This window comes from Lepisma saccharinum, chromosome 2 (assembly GCF_977018435.1).
Source record: "Lepisma saccharinum chromosome 2, izLepSacc3.1, whole genome shotgun sequence".
NCBI lineage: Eukaryota > Metazoa > Arthropoda > Insecta > Zygentoma > Lepismatidae > Lepisma > Lepisma saccharinum.
In genome coordinates this window covers 52,331,977-52,348,089 of record NC_139230.1, presented here as the reverse complement: position 1 = coordinate 52,348,089, position 16,113 = coordinate 52,331,977, and the positions used below count along the sequence as shown (strand labels likewise).

At 38.3% G+C, this 16,113-nt stretch overlaps 1 protein-coding gene across 2 annotated transcripts in view; it reads right to left on the bottom strand.

Annotated features, from left to right (window-relative positions):
• LOC145984032 (cadherin-like and PC-esterase domain-containing protein 1) overlaps positions 1–7,066 on the bottom strand; it is a 516,258-nt gene extending 509,192 nt beyond the window's left edge. Inside the window, exons 1-2 of one of the 2 annotated variants that reach the window (XM_083117366.1) lie at positions 6,805–7,066; positions 855–969 (exon numbers count right to left, since the gene is read on the bottom strand). The gene's annotated coding sequence lies outside the window, so the exon portion shown is untranslated. The remainder of the gene's footprint in view (positions 1–854; positions 970–6,804) is intronic. The other variant, XM_083117365.1, reaches the window with a different exon arrangement.
• Positions 7,067–16,113: the final 9,047 nt, after the last annotated feature.

Genomic DNA, 16,113 nt, shown 5'->3' with positions numbered 1-16,113 from the left:
CCTCGTCTCGAATTTCGGGACTAGACTGACACCGCCATATGCTGACAAAAACGACATTAGATACTCTAAACATTTGACACTCTAAAGATAAGCATCCATGAAAATTGCTAAAAAACTGGAACTCAAAAATTGTAAATTTCAATAAAACTATAATTCCATGCGACACTCATACAAGACTGACTCCTGCTTTGAAACCTTTAAAATGTATCCCTACCAAGCATAGAAATAGATATCAAATTAGTAGAAGTATGCAGAGACAACTACTGTAGAGAATGCATTCACATTTTGTTTTTGCACAATGCATAAAACAATAATCATCATATAGTCTTATCAAAAGGTAAAAGGTAAAAAGGTAAAGTGTTCCCCTGTGCATAGCACCACGCCATGAAGGCGTATAGAGGGTGCGGGGGTAACGGTCTTGATCCGGTCGTGAGTGGGGGTGATGTGATCAGCATTACGCCCCTGACCGCCTTTACCCTCCAGGGTTTCTCCCAGGTACCCATGTTATTCGACGCTGGGTAGGCGCCGGGGCCGCTTCCACCGTTAGAAAAGTTCCCGGATTTGAACCGGCCGGGGATCGAACCCGGGACCTTGAGCATGGTAGTCAGACGCGTTACCGACTGAGCCACCGCGGCCACTTATCTTATCAAATAATTGTTTTATTTCCACATGTAAGCACAAAATCCGTTCAATTGTGGCACCTGCTTTTATTAAACTTTTCGACAAATAAGTAAAAAAATAAAACATGAAAGAATGTTTTGTCATCTATTCTGGTAGAGAATTCACAATTAATTAATTTGAATGTGTTTTCTTACTTAGGTTAAGAAATTATGAAATAAAATAAAAGCTGAAACAACACACACGTACACTAATAAGCCAGTTTAGTGACGTAGCGTACCAGGTTCGGTGAAGTATGACTGTATCTGTATAGTTCGATCTTCAGTATTCATCATCATCGTGGCGAATAACCTTGGGAGACAGAAGCTATAGAGAATGACCACAGTACAAATCGGTAAGAAACTGTATTACATATCGAGTTGTATATTAAATTTCTAAATTTACTTTTTTGTAATATTCTAGTTTCTATTTCCTGCCATCTGACCGATCCATTTCACGCTGTCAAGCAAACTTTCGCAGTTGACTTGACATCAAAGACAAAAGGCCATTGCCTCGTGGGGGGAGGAAAACTAAAAAAAATATCCCCAAGAACCATTGCAACTTTGGCAATGATTCAAACGAGATAAGTTCTTAAGTAGAATCTGGGTTCGGCATGTGCGCTGCAGCAAATTAAACTGGCTTCAGGTTTTATAATTAATTTCAAGGTTATGCAAAATGTGGGTGTAACTAGGATTTCCTGGCAACGGTCTAAATGTAGACGACGGAAAGTAAGCTGTTAAATATAAAAAGGATTTAATTCTTGAAAAGTGCTTACTGTGTGTTAGATCAGTGTACGATTTTCAAACCAAAATTTTGTATTTCTGGGCTTCTATTACATTCGATTCGATTCTCTTCTATCGCAAAGATTTACACAGACTATCTAGTTTCGAGGAAAGGGAGGATAAATTATAAATAAAGCTTTTGAACTGAAGTTTTTATCAGCTGCTGTATCCTACGGATTTGAGAGAAATCTGTCATGACTAAGACAAAAATTTGTATGTAATGATATTTCTCTTTTGTATGTAGCCAAGAAAAATTACAAATGTCAGCAAATTATGCAGTTTGTAACGACGTACATGACTTTTACGTTACATATTTTTACATATACTACTTCTAATTACATATTTTTATATGTAATGCAATATTTGATCCATTTCCATAGTTTTTATTGAGAAATTCAGACATATTTGTGACATATTCAAACACTGACAATACGATTTATCTAAAAATTTTGTAATTTATGTCTGATTGAGGCAAGCCGCCCGTCACCTTCCTTTCAATTAATATTTTTCAAAGTGACGAAAATCACACTGTCAAAGTCACGGCTCCCTGTGCACTTTGTTTATGACTGCTGTAAGATTTCTCGAATGATCCCTGCTCATTCCGAGAAAATGACTGCAGGTCAGCAGTTCGGGTACTAACTCCGACGCAATTCTCCAGAAATCCAGTTCAAACCTACAAAAATAGCACAAGAATGAAAAACATCACTGAAAACTACGAAAAATATGATCACATATTTCAATATCTTACATATTTTTACATATTTAAGTGATTTTTTTCAATATTGTGCACATATTTCGCATGTCCTGACTACATAAAAATCCGGGACTGTTATGATGATGAGCAAAAACCATATTATCTTCTTCCTAGAACTTCAAATTCTATTTATTTTATTCCCAGTCTTAGGGCCCAACTCTAACCGCAATTTTTTAAGTAAAAACGTTCTAATATAGTGCCTGCTTTAGAAGGGTATAAACGGGAACAAGTCGCCAATATTTATATTTTGCGGAAGATTTAGCGGTTTTAAGGAGACATTCATACAACTAATTAGGTACATCGGATGATTGATTTAGTATTGCATTTGAGTTCATTCTTAGAAATCGTTTAAAGATGCCGAACGAAAAGCATTTTGTTTATTATGTAGGAGCTCCGAATTCTGGATATCAAGTCTCTCTCTACGCACAGTTTTGGAGATTAAGAAATGAAAATGTAATCTGTTTCTCGAGATACAAGCTTTTCATTAAAACTTCTTAATATAGTGGGTAGTCGGAGAGACGTGTGGTCAAAATCAGGGAAAGTCACACCACGATAACTGCAGCAAATCTAGAAGATTAAGTTTTAAGCTGGAGTTCATATTGCAACTAGATGCGTTCTATGAATGATCTAGTATATATTGATAGATTAAATTGTTTCAAGATGACGAACTTTACACCAACAAAACTTTGGAAATTGCATTTGGCCCTGTTGACGCACGTATGATTGATTAGTCGTGGTTCTGTGAAATCTGTAACCCAGGCCAGCACTTGAAGAAATTCATCAATAAAGAAAGTAAGTTGCTAATTCATGACGACATTTGTGTCTGCATGAAAATTAAGCTAAAACGTAACTTCAAATTAGTGAACATATGTGTGCAAGATGTGATTCAATTGCTTAATCGCATCGATGAAGATGATAATACGCTTCTTAAATTTTACCATTTTACGTCGCTCTTCTACTATACCTCTTAATGGTCCTTACTAACCAATCGCTTTCTCAGTAAAGTCGACGGGAAAACAAGATAGGAGCTGAGAAGCAAAACCTTGAGCATCGCAGAGGAAAGCGTGCGAGTACGAAGAATAGTTGCACGTCTGTGGAGGTTCATTCCGTTCAAGGTCTCCCGAAACAGCGATTGGTATGCAGAATTCATCGCCAGTGTGTTCCATACAACGGTTGTATTTTCTGATGACAGGAAGAGTAAGAATGGCAGCCTTCCATACTGAGTTACTGAACTGGGCGTTGTTGAGTTAGAACAAGAATAACATCCACCCTTACTTAATTAACAAGAAGCTGCTCCAAGCAAAAGCCAAGGTTCCGTTCAGTTTGGTAAATATTCCCCACAAAATGAAATCTAAATTCTATGTTTAAGCCATAATCTGGCCTGAAAGTTTTTGCTAACAGAGGAAACGTTTGATAATTACCTAACAAAGTACAAGCCAATGCCAATTTTTGTACCTTGATGAATGCTCATTATCTTTGTTCGAATTTAGTCAAAGTAAAAAGTAGTTAATTGTTCTCAAATATGCAATTACAATTAACTACTAGGATATTTTCCGTTTTGGAACAACACTTTAAACTTAAAGCTAGCATAAAATAAAATATTAATGATGAAACACATAGAGAATAGAAAATGAAGCATCATAATATCGATAAACACGGATCTTTATAATAACAGTATAGAAATAGACTATATTAATTGTCAGGTTACAAATATATTTGGCTTTGGTTGGAATGTGAATGATTATGAAGACTAAATGTGTATTTCATTAAACTAGTCAAGTAACTAATATAAATTATACAAATTCTTAAAAGTTGATAATGCAAAATCCCAGCTTTTCTACAAATATACGAGACCAATTTCTTAGGGGTATGAAGTTTATAAAAAGTTTATTTAATGTACATTTTTTGCGCAGATACGCTGTGTAAATTATTCAAATCTCTGTAATCTTAACCACCATGTTATCCAGGAGGACTTTGAAAATTACTAGATGAGTTCGTCGTTCTACACTTAATTGAGAAATATTTATAAGGAAAGGTATTGTAACGTGGAGCACAGACAACTACTCACTCAGACCTTGCGGATAGGCAAATAATTTCGTGAAACACACCAACTTTGCGTATTATTAGTTGTTTATCATTTTATGCCGCCATGATGTCTCTAAAGTTAATCGCAACGATGAGAATGAAGGATGATTGATTAAATAGATGAGAAAGCAATTGCAAAGAAATATTCATATCTTACCATGGGTGACGTCAATAGCTCAGTTTAACCTAGGGTGATAAGTTTTTGCAGTAGAGAGATACATATCAAGGGAAAATAGAAAATTTTGAATTCAATTGAATTCATCGTTCAGTTCTGAATCCACAAGGAACCTTACTACTGTAAAATTTTCGTGAAGATTTTCAAAATAATTGCCAATAAAAATTAACACAATTAGCCTCCACTAACAGCTAACGTTATGGGAAAGGTTGTTCTGTCGGGTAAAATGTGTCTGAAATTTTTGATTTGGTTTATTTTACTTCGCATTTCTACCACTTTTGGCTAATTGCGAAGAAATGTGTCAGAAAACTTCCGTTGTTATGAATTTGCATTTTTCTTGTTTTCGCCACTCTTCTGCCTCTTTAGGCTAATCGTGACGATGAAGATGAATAATGATGAGATGAAACTGATGAAGGGACACTCACAAAGGGACATCCACGACAGAACTCGAACCTGGGCCTGTCAGTGGCGAGATCTCAACGCGCTCGGTCACCAGGGCAGTTGCTGTTTTCATGAATCATTAAAAAAAACACCCTAAAGTTCATAACATTTATATTCTTTTTGGCAGAGAGGCCAAGAATGATTAAAATCAACAGAAATAGCACGGTGAAGGTTGTTTTCCGGATAGGGTGAATGTTGTAGGAATTTCAGCGCGTTTTTACAATACGATTCTAACAACGCAAATGCACTGTAGCCAACGAGTTCTGGTACGAACTATGAAAATGTGATGTTACTTAGTAGCTTCAAGTAACGACGATGTACAGTATTTATTTTCTTCATTGTGTAACTATTGTCGTAGAAGGTAGGTGTGGAAAACAAGAAATGTATCACTATTCCCCATACCCAGCATTGAAAGAAGGTGTAGCTAGGAGTTATGCCTACAATTAACGCAATATTACAAACATTTTTGGTAATTATCAAGGGGTCCCTGGTTCGATCTCGCTGGAGGCACATTGCACGGTGGTTGGGATCTCAGTTCAATCTGTAGATCCAGTTCTGACTAGCCTATCTGAACACATAGTGGACTAAAATAAACGTTGCTGAAGCAGAGAATAATTTTTCATTGTGGTCTGGAAGAATAAATTGTAATATATACAAGTTGAGGAAACCTCAATGCTTTCAATGCAATAATATGATATTATAATCAGACAAAAAGAACTTTCACCAAAGAATACGAGAATACAGGAGGTAAAACCGTTTCATCTTTTTTTACTTGATTTTACTCTTTTACGACTCAGATTGACCTCGCACTTCAAGTAATAACGCACAGAGGAATGAAGTAAGTATGAGTTGAGATAATGTGGAACACACACACCAGGGAGAAAGGGGTTGACATATCAATTATATATCTTTCCTCGTGCTTTATCCTTTTCGCAACTAGCCAAATGTCTTCAAACAAAAGCTACCTGTCATTGTCGTGTTTCTCATTAATTGTTGTTCTGCGTCAAATAATCGGTCCAAATTCATATTAAATATAATAGTAAATTAAATAGTAATAAATACCTAACCAACGGGTTAAACCTATCTACAGTTTAAAGAAAACATACATATATTTCCAACACTTCAATAGGAACTCTTTCCACTCTGAGCCAGAGAGTATGCTTAAAATGACTAGAGAAAACGAGATATCACCAAAGACAGATATCATAGGCTAACAACATTTGCCCAAGCCTTTCGAAAATGCGATTCTATGGATATAAAATATTTTAAATTCTGTTGCGAGGGTTCATTTTGCCGCTGCCTCGGTTGCCGACTCACGAGCTCATCACCGTACATTCCAGGTTCGAATCCTGGCCTGACCTCCATCTAATCATTATCAGCAGCTCCCCAGAGGCGTAGCGGTAATGCCATCGCCTTCTAATCAAGAGGTGCCGGGTTCGATACGCTGTGGTGAAGGCCAATAGTACTTCGGATTCAATTTTAAACTGTAGGCCCAGTCCCGATTAACCTTCCTGTGCTTGAAATGAACATAAAAACAAACTCATCCTCACCGGTCTGATAAGTGAAAGACGGAAAAAAGTGACCATAAATCAGAAAAATACAAACTTATCACTTGACAACCGAGAAGGCATATAATATGAAAAAAAGCGTTATTGTAACTGTAATAAAATTTGTCCATGTACTACTACCTGAACCATTAACGCTCAATATGTATAAAGTTTGACCAAGTTTGTTGTAAGTCCACCTTTTGAACAGACAGGCTAATTGAGTGAGACTGGACCTACAGTTATAGTGGATCCGAACCACTGTGCAATGTGTCTCTACAGAAGATCGAATCCGGGACCTCTTAAGAACTTGTTCACGAACACAGAATAACACAAATAAAATAAAATAAATGAGATATTACTTACCGGGGAAAAAGTTGCTTGCGTCTCCGAGTCAAAGTCACAAGAAATTAAAATCAACTTATATTGTGTGCGACGTCCACCGGCAAAACAGTCTTAACTCGATCAGCAAGTGTAAACGGTTTGCGCGAACCTGTTACGTCAGTGAGATGATCACACGAGGAAAAGGGGTCCCCACTGCCACGCGAGGTCGCGTGTGCGGCTGGATTCGACTCTGTTGTCCCGTTCTGCCCGCCGCCCTCTGACTCGGCCAACTGACTGACTTCACAGACTCGTTGGCGCAGTCGGAACGCTCCGTGGAACGATGGGGCGACCCGAATGAGCAAAACCAAGCGTCGCTCTGCTCCCTCGTATGACTTGTGTTCCTAGGAAGCTCGCTCCCCCACTTACCCGCTGTTTTCAACAACCTTGTCAGAAATTTGAATGAACATTCGCCGTTGTCGTGTGTCACGTATTGATTTCGTTAACGCAAGCAATAGGTGAAAATGGGGGGAGAATTCGTACCGGGGGGAAGTCGGTACAACTCCCGTCTCGCCGATAAAAGAAAACGAATAATAGATCTTCCTCGCACAATAGATTGAAGCAACGATGACCTTTCTCAATGTCCACCTTGATGTTGGAGTCCAATCACACGTCAGAACGGAAATTGGAAATGGGAAGTAATATTTATCTAATACTTTTGTCACGTGTTTGTCTTTAAATTCCGCTTTAATTTACTGGTATTGCATTTCATGCAGGCCTCCGTGGCGGAGTGGTCATCGTAACGCTCTACGAAGACGAGGTCCCAGGTTCGAACTCTGATCAGAGCATTTGCCATTGCGATTGCCTCGTCATTCAGTTCATCATTCAACCTATAGGCGAGTAAGTAAGGAGTGACCCCTTTCTATACACGCCCGAATGTCAACCTCTCTTCCACGTAGTACACTTTGTACTGCAGTTTGCAGACTAACGAGGCTCTGGCGTCTGGACTCACAGCCAGTATAATCCTCTGTGGGGCTTGTGGTGTGTGTAATTCATCCTCATCTTCGCGATTAGCCAAAAGTGGAAGAAAAGAGAAGTAAAATAAACCAAATCAATCAATCAGCCTATAGGCGTAATTTGTGGCTGTAAAGGTATACTCGGCCCCTCAAAATTGTCACGTTTATTAAAATTTACAAGTTAAGGGAATTTTCATTAACCTCCTGGGACAGACTCATGTTCTTCCCCACCCACAATATAGGCATCAAGTTACGTTTATGATTGATTAATTGATTGATTTGCTTTATTTTACTTCGCCTTTTGTGCAACTTTTGTCTAATTTGCGAAGATGGGGATGAGTGATGACATGATGAAATTGGTGACTGGACACTCACAACCATGCCCAGGCTGGATTCCTAGCACGATGTGCACGTTGATGATTCAACCTCGTCGCCTCGATTATGTGAAAAAGAAGAAAAGCAACGTGAAACAGAAGGAAAAATTATTGCATTTTAGAGTTGAATAGGTGATGTTGATAGAAGGAGTCTAATTTCCTCATGTCTGTCCAATATTTCATTGAATTTATATTACATTAAGTAAATTTTTCTCCCACCTTCGGCGAGTTATGGGGTCCCGGGTTCTATACCCGGTGGAGAAGCACAGTAACTCGGATCCCACTTTAAACTGTAGATCCAGTCCCGATTAGCCGATCTGTGCATATAGTGGGCTCAAGCAAAAACTCAAAGTCTACCTCCGGTGACCGATTGCGAGTCTCAGTATGGGTGTAGGTTCCTTTGAAAGCCCATCTTTATCAATTTTAATCACCAGTCATTCTCATCGGCGAGGTTAGCCAGAAGTATCATAAAAGCGACGTAAAATAATAATAACAATAAAAAAGTAAAGCATATCGCCCACAGGGGCGCCCGGAAGTGCTCCGAGTCGCTTCGCTCCGCGTCGCCGAGAAATGTTTTCCGTCATATGCTTCCTTGGAAATCAAATGGCCTGACGCTCACTAAAGTGCGCCTCGCCGAAACGAGCGAAAGCGATGTGTTGAATTTTAGGTTATTTGATTTCAGAGGAAACAGTCAAAGGAAATTTTCTTCTCGACTGCTCGGAGAGGTTTGGCGCTGTTTGCAGCGCACTGGTGGGCGATATGCTTAAGAAATATGCCACTCAACTATAACTGTAGGTCAATCACCACACGAAAGCTGGTAAAATTTATCATTTTATTAAAGCATTGATAAATATAAATAAAAACGTATTGTAAGCCGTAATGGTCAATGTTGTACAGTGTACAGCTTATCACTAGTCATTGGTTTCATCTTAGGCGATCGTCGGTTTCTTCTGAAAAGTTATCTACTCATAAGAGTCGACTTCAGATTGATTGATTGATTGATTGATTGATTTGTTGTTTTAAGTCCACTTTATGCACAGATATGCTAATCGAGACTGGACCTACAGTTTAAATTGGGATCCGAACCACCATGTGCCTCCACCGGGTATCGAACCCGGGACCCCTTGATTACAAATGTCGAATTCATTGCACTAAGAATAATTAATAGAGCTGCGAAAACATTGAGCTATGAGTTCGCATTTCAAGATATTCATTCACTTCACCTTCATTGTTGTAAGTAACACGCGGCCTTAAATAATATTAAAAAAACAACAGAGATGATCAAAATGATTGTAGGTTTTCTGACTTCTATCAAACTAATTTTAGCGATTAATTGTATGTAAAGGTGATTAGTGAGTGGCGATCACTCAGCCATAGTTTACTGCTTAACCATTTGACTACTGAGTATTGTGTCGCACGTACAATTCCCACTTCACATTCCGGATCAACTCATAGATACGAGTCGATTTGATTTGATTTGATTTAGTTTATTTTACTTCGCGTTTTGTGCCTCTTGGCTAATTTGCGAAGATGGGGATGAGTGATGAAATGATGAAATTGATGAATGGACATTCACAAACAACCAAGCCCCACCGGGATTCGAACCCGGGACCCTTGGCGTCGCAGCGCGATGTGATAACCACTCGGCCACAGGGTCGGGCAGATATAAGTCGAGTTGTTGCAGAAACGGAGCATTTTAACCTTGACATGCAGACGAGATCGAGAATGTTTGAAACCCTCTCTCTTAGCTCCACCATATAATTCCATATCCAGTGGCGTACGCAAAGGGGGGGGGGTACCGGGCTTTACCCCTCCCATTGAACTTTGGAAATATTATGGAAAATGTTGTGAAAAAAAAATGGCCAATTTATCACAATCAAAGATCTGCAACAGTAATAATAATAATAATTATTATTATTTGCATTATTATTTCCATGCATCACTGTGAAAAGCATAACATTCCAAACAGCCGCGTCTTTAGGAGTGAATGCCTTGAAAATACTTAAAAGTAAAATGTAAGGCAACTATGATTTGCAAATTGTTTTGTATCTCAGCTGCAACAATGTTCAACGAACATGATTTTTTTTTCTGTGAATAATGAGCATTAACTAAATAAAGTTCTTAAGTCGTTGTAAGCGGCTAATGTAGACAAAGGCCGACAAGAATACACAGTCACAAGTACGACTTCCCATTGTTTACCGCGGCACATTTGAATTTCTGAATTCGAACGACAATAAACCTAACCATTATGAAATGTTTTCTTGATATAATAAGAACAGCGAGACAATCCAGATATGAATTGTCATGCATATACATGATAGATTTTGAGAACAGTATTGGCGCGTTTCTCATAAATATTTAGAGTGTCGTTTGCGATCCGTCGAAATGTCTAAACAATCTAAGCGACCGCAAAGTTCAATTTTGCATTTTTTTTATTGCAAAAGGTCGAGCAAGTAACTCTCGCGAAAATTGTGAAAACTCCTTGCTTCGTCGCATTGTGTCGACGTTATTGCGAACGTTCTTCCCGGTACTGATTTCGCATCCCCTTGTGAAATCTCAACTAAAGTGATGCTGAATCTACATCCACACCACTAAATAATGTTGAATAACTGCTTTGTGAATCACCTAGAAGCGATAAATGTGTTGCAATGTCTTTAAGCTTACTTTTGAACGCAAAATAGCCACAGTGGAATTTAGCAACATGTATTCTACATCGCGCTTCATCATCAACCTGGGTGAGATTCATAGGTAAAGATAATGTAAATTTCCACGTGCATATAGCGTGAAGGCACATGTAGGGGTGGGGCCCCACATTCTCGATCTTGATCATGTTGGAGGTGATGTGATCAGCACCACGCTCCGGCCGCCTTTACACCCCCAGGGTTGCTTTCAGATACCCATTGATATGAGGCTGGGTGAGCCCCAAAGCTGGGAAAATTACGACCTTAGATCACCCACGCTAGGAATCAACCCGGATCTTCCGCGTGGTTGTCAGACGCCTTACAGCACCGCAGCTCCTTGGACGAGTTCCATACTTTGATTATTTTCGTTTCTTTTAATGTATTTTGTTCACACTTCAAATGTCTCACCTATCATATACAAATAGACTAGACAATTATTTCGTAACAAAGTTGACATGCTTCTAGAATTTGTTAAAAATTGAATGACTAGAAAGTAATTTCGTTCTATTGCTTTCATATATATATTTATGTAGATCTCTACTAGTTAATAGTAGCAGTTGTATTAGTAGTAACAGTACCTGCATTAGTATTATTATTATTAGTAGTAATTAACCTAATTAATTAATAATAATTATTATTAATTAATTAATTTATTAAAGTGTAATAAAACACTGGTAATGTGAATTTGGAGAAAGTTTTAGAAATAACCCCCCTCCCTTGATGAAATTCTGCGTACGCTACTGTTCATAGCATATAGCTAGAAACAGAAAAAACATCAGTTACATAGATCGATTTCATTACACTGTTTACTTCCTAAAATTTCAAATGCGTTTCGAGTCTTCATCTGCTTGCTACTGCGAGTGGTTGTACATTCTTGATTTTGTTCTCCTGAGCAGAGGTGCGATTGCATTTGCATTTGTATTTTTGACATTTTATGTCGATATTATTTTTGATATTGATATTATGGGTATATCAGCACATATCACATAATGCGGGTATAAGGTCCATAACTAAAATAAAATTGAGGACAGGTCCCTAACAAGAAAATAAATATGTCTATTAAAAAGTCTGCGCTTAATCTCCTTACCCATTAAAAGCTGAGGCTGTAAAGAGACAGCAGACACCAAGGACCAACACAGGACAGCACGACTCTGCAAAGGATCCTGGCCGTGGATCCAGGCGCCAGAGCCTCGTTGACCTGCAAGAATCAGTTACTGTGATATACTACGGGAAAGTGATGTTGACGTTTAGGTGTCTTACAAGAAGGGTCACCCCTTACACCGCTATGTTGATATTTTGCCTCGGATGTAAAGGTTTCCCTTTGAAAAGACACCAAAATGTCCACCTCTCTTTTACGTAGGACACTCTTGACTGCATATTGGACACTAACGAGGCTCTGGCGACAGCCAGTACAATCATCTGTGGGGCTTGTGTTGTGTGATGTCCACTTGTGTTTGTGTTTGTTCTTTCATCCATTTCATATTATCATCATTCACCCTCATATTCGCGATTAAAGCGGCATAAAAGCGAGATAAAATTAATGAAATCGATTGATTTTATGGCATTTGGCTTATCCCAAAGACGATAATGAGATTTGATTATTCTCTGTCCCGGGAATTTCTGGAGCAAGGCCGCACATAACGATAGAGAAGGGGAGAAAGCGAGTGGGTGGAGCGAAGCAGTACACGCTGCTGCAAATTGCTGGAAGCTGCAGTCGCCCACCTACCTTCCCCGTTCCCTCTCACGTGTTCATTGGTATAGTGCTCTCGAGTCATCACTTGCGCAAAGACTTGTTTTCGCTCGCTCGCTCCAGAGATTCCCGGTACAGAGTATAGTTTGAAGGGACTGATGAACAAACACCCACAAAGGAATGTGCCTGTCAGACCAGGACTCGCAAACGGGACGTCAGTGGGTGAGATCCTGAGTAAATTGATCACTGAATACATTCATCTACAGAAGTGGCTGGATGTGCTTGCAGTATAGCAAACAAAATACATACACGTTGTGTATAATGTAGTACATACACACAAACACACACACACATGCCATATATACATTTAGATATAATGTATATATGCAATTTATACATACATACATACATACATATATAGTCTCTCTTTCTCTCTCTCTTTTCCGGAAGTATGACAGGATATACGTCATACTTCTGGAACGGTTTAATCACAGATTTCAGTATAGTAGCTCAATCTCAACCAGGAAGTTATTTCATTCACAGTACAGATGTTTTGAAAGACACTGTTTGGAATTTTCATAAACATAAGATTTGTTTACTATATTTTCTGCATCACATGTTTCTTTTTACGAGCCGTTTTAATGCAGCTGTATCTTAAACTGTGACTCCTCGTTTTCCTGGTCCACACTTAGGACTATGTAGGTTACATCTGCAGAGCGCTATCATTTAGTAACTTGGTGGTGCCTAATTGAGTAATTGTGAAGCGTGTAGGTTGCTCAATGCTCTTCTACGCCGTCTTTGCCGGCCATTTGTTTTCATTTCTGTAACATCAATTCAGATTTCACGTTCATGTCCATCCGTAAAGAAATTAGCCTTGTGACTTGTAGGTTCCCATTAACGTGGCTTGACTTCCCATAGCATATTTTCCAGTTGACATTTTCTGGAGAACTCTAGTGCTGCTTACGAGGCATTTATAGGTAATTTAGCAATTGACATTGAAATGTGTGCATTTGCTACAAAATATGAATGGTTAGGTATGTCATTCTACCTCGAGATGTGTGCGGTCGCTTCTGGGTGAAATTTCGTACATTGATACTTGCCAACTCTTTGGATTGGAAAAATATTAATTAACTACTTAAATGGATTAATCAAACTCAAAATAGAGTACTGCAACTGTCTCCAAGGTTCTTTGTTTGAAGAGTTCGAATAGAACAATCCTTAGCCTTTTTTAAAATTCTTCCCAGTGAGGCATTAGAACTTAAGTAGCTTTAGGTAATAGCTATATATAATGACCCTATATGCTTATTTTCTGAGTCAGAGATTTATCCAGATACTTCAGTCTGGAGAATGCTAGGCCATTTCTAAGGGGTATAAATTTAATTCAGCAACCAAAATTGACATAAATTTACTATTTTTTTAAACTTTCAAGTGTCAAGGTGTGTGGAGAAATTTGTTCCAAAAGTCATAGAATATTTTTTCCTGATAGAAACAATGTTTTTATTATTAAGTCTGATGCTTTCGATTCAGGTGGTGGCTCACATTTCAGTCTTAAAACTTTTCTTTCGTCAAAGTTTGATTTTAAGTTCCCTTTATGCTTAGATTGTATAATTAGAACTGGGACTGCAGTTTATAGTGGAATCTCAGTCACTGTGCCTCCACTGGGGATCGAACATCAGAGACTTTGTTTACTTCTCGTATTCCACACAGAACTGCCCGCAGATTGATCTTGTGATGGATTTTGCACAGACTATCTTCTTGTTAACAGTATCTTACTTTAATGGTAGATTATCATCGCCACTAGATCTACGATATGGTATTACCACAAATGCTATGGAGTACAGAGATTTTAGCTAGTCTACGTTGAACACTTTCTCATTAACATAATTATTTTTCCTTTACATCGAAATGGGTATTTAGGTAGAATTGGTGATCCCGAAACTGTTTTCTTGCAACGCACGTGCAAAAGTTGTAAATTCACCCAACAAGATTTATCATAATCTTTTAAAGGTTTCAGAACTCAAATTCTGAGATGATTCGTTTGAGGAGGATGGTCCAAATTACCCTCCCCCACCCCTATCCTTAGGCTAAATCATTTTCGTTTCAAGCATTGTTATGCTTCGTTGAAACAGTCGTTGCTGAGGGCGCGGGGAGAAGGGGGCGATGAACGGAGACAAAACAGACATTTTGATTATCGCGGAGATCAGATGAATGCCAATTGTGATTCTGGCTGGAGGTAGACAGAAAACTTACGATTTCGTAGATCGTATATCATATGCAAGTGGCAACGAGTCGTTTCGAGTTTTATGATCTTCCTTTTGATCTTTTGCATACGGAATCACGAAATAGCCTCCTCTTTCGTGAAAGTCTCTGCCATGCTTCACAACAAAGGTTCTTCCTTACTTCTTCTCGCTTCTTAAAAATTCCGGCCATGTTAGCAACAAAGGAAATGGAGATGAAAAGGAACCTGAGCCTGACACTTTTCTGAAACAACATTAATTTTTTTAACGTAATTCTCGAAATACTCTCAGCAAGAAGGAGAACCTCCTGATTTATGCCAATGTAGTAAAAGAAGAGAGGACACTGATCCAGGTAGTACTACGTGTTTTGAAATGTTTTATTACCAAAACGAATGAGTCATAATTTAAACTTTAATGGAATATCTTCATTTTCCGTCTTTTAAAGCATATCTGAATTAGTGTATCTACCGGCAGAAAACTTATTTTATGTGTACATCCATTATATAAGTTTTGCTAAGAAAAAGAAAACAGGCTACTCTATCGTCTTTATATCAGAATATGTTGAGGGCCTCCATGATAGAGTCGCCATGTAATGAAGGGGCCACTGGTTTGATTCCATGTGTAGACACATTTCGCCTTAGTTCAGATCCCACTTTAATCTGTTGGTCAAGCTCCAACTACAGTATCTGAGCATAAACTGGACATAGCTGTCAGATTATGTTTAAGAGCTGGACGAAATAATGCAAGAACTCTTAGTTTGTCTGTAAGATAGAAGCCCTGATATTATTTGATCTCTTTAATCGTTACAACCCAGAAGAACCATTGGAAAGAAAGTGAAAAGCGGTGGATGTGAGTTCATGTGATAACCACGTCTAGTCATTCAAAGGATACCAGCTTGGCAGTTCCTAGCTTTCAATGGCACGAAGTTAACATCTTATCAAGAAAAAATATTCTTACAAATAAGAACTTAATAATATTATTCAGGAAAAGTACGAAAAGTATGAGAAACTAGAGAACGCATTGTTTTTCCAATGACCGATAAATCAGAAATAAAATATTTCATCCTAAATCGTATCAAGAAAAAATGATTGTAGATTGTGTAATGGACAAAGCAGATAGTGAGCAATGTCAGATAGCAATAATGAAATAGGAACTTATGGCAGTAGAAAATGTTGTCACCAGATTTTTCTGACCACATACATAATAGTTATTTTACAGAGCGTGTTGTACGAACGATCTAATATTATTTCCTAAAATCGTACCTTACACGAACACACACACGGGCATACATACATTTGTAATTTGTGACTTCCCAGGCTATATATATGTATAATTATATTGAGGTGTGATGGTTTG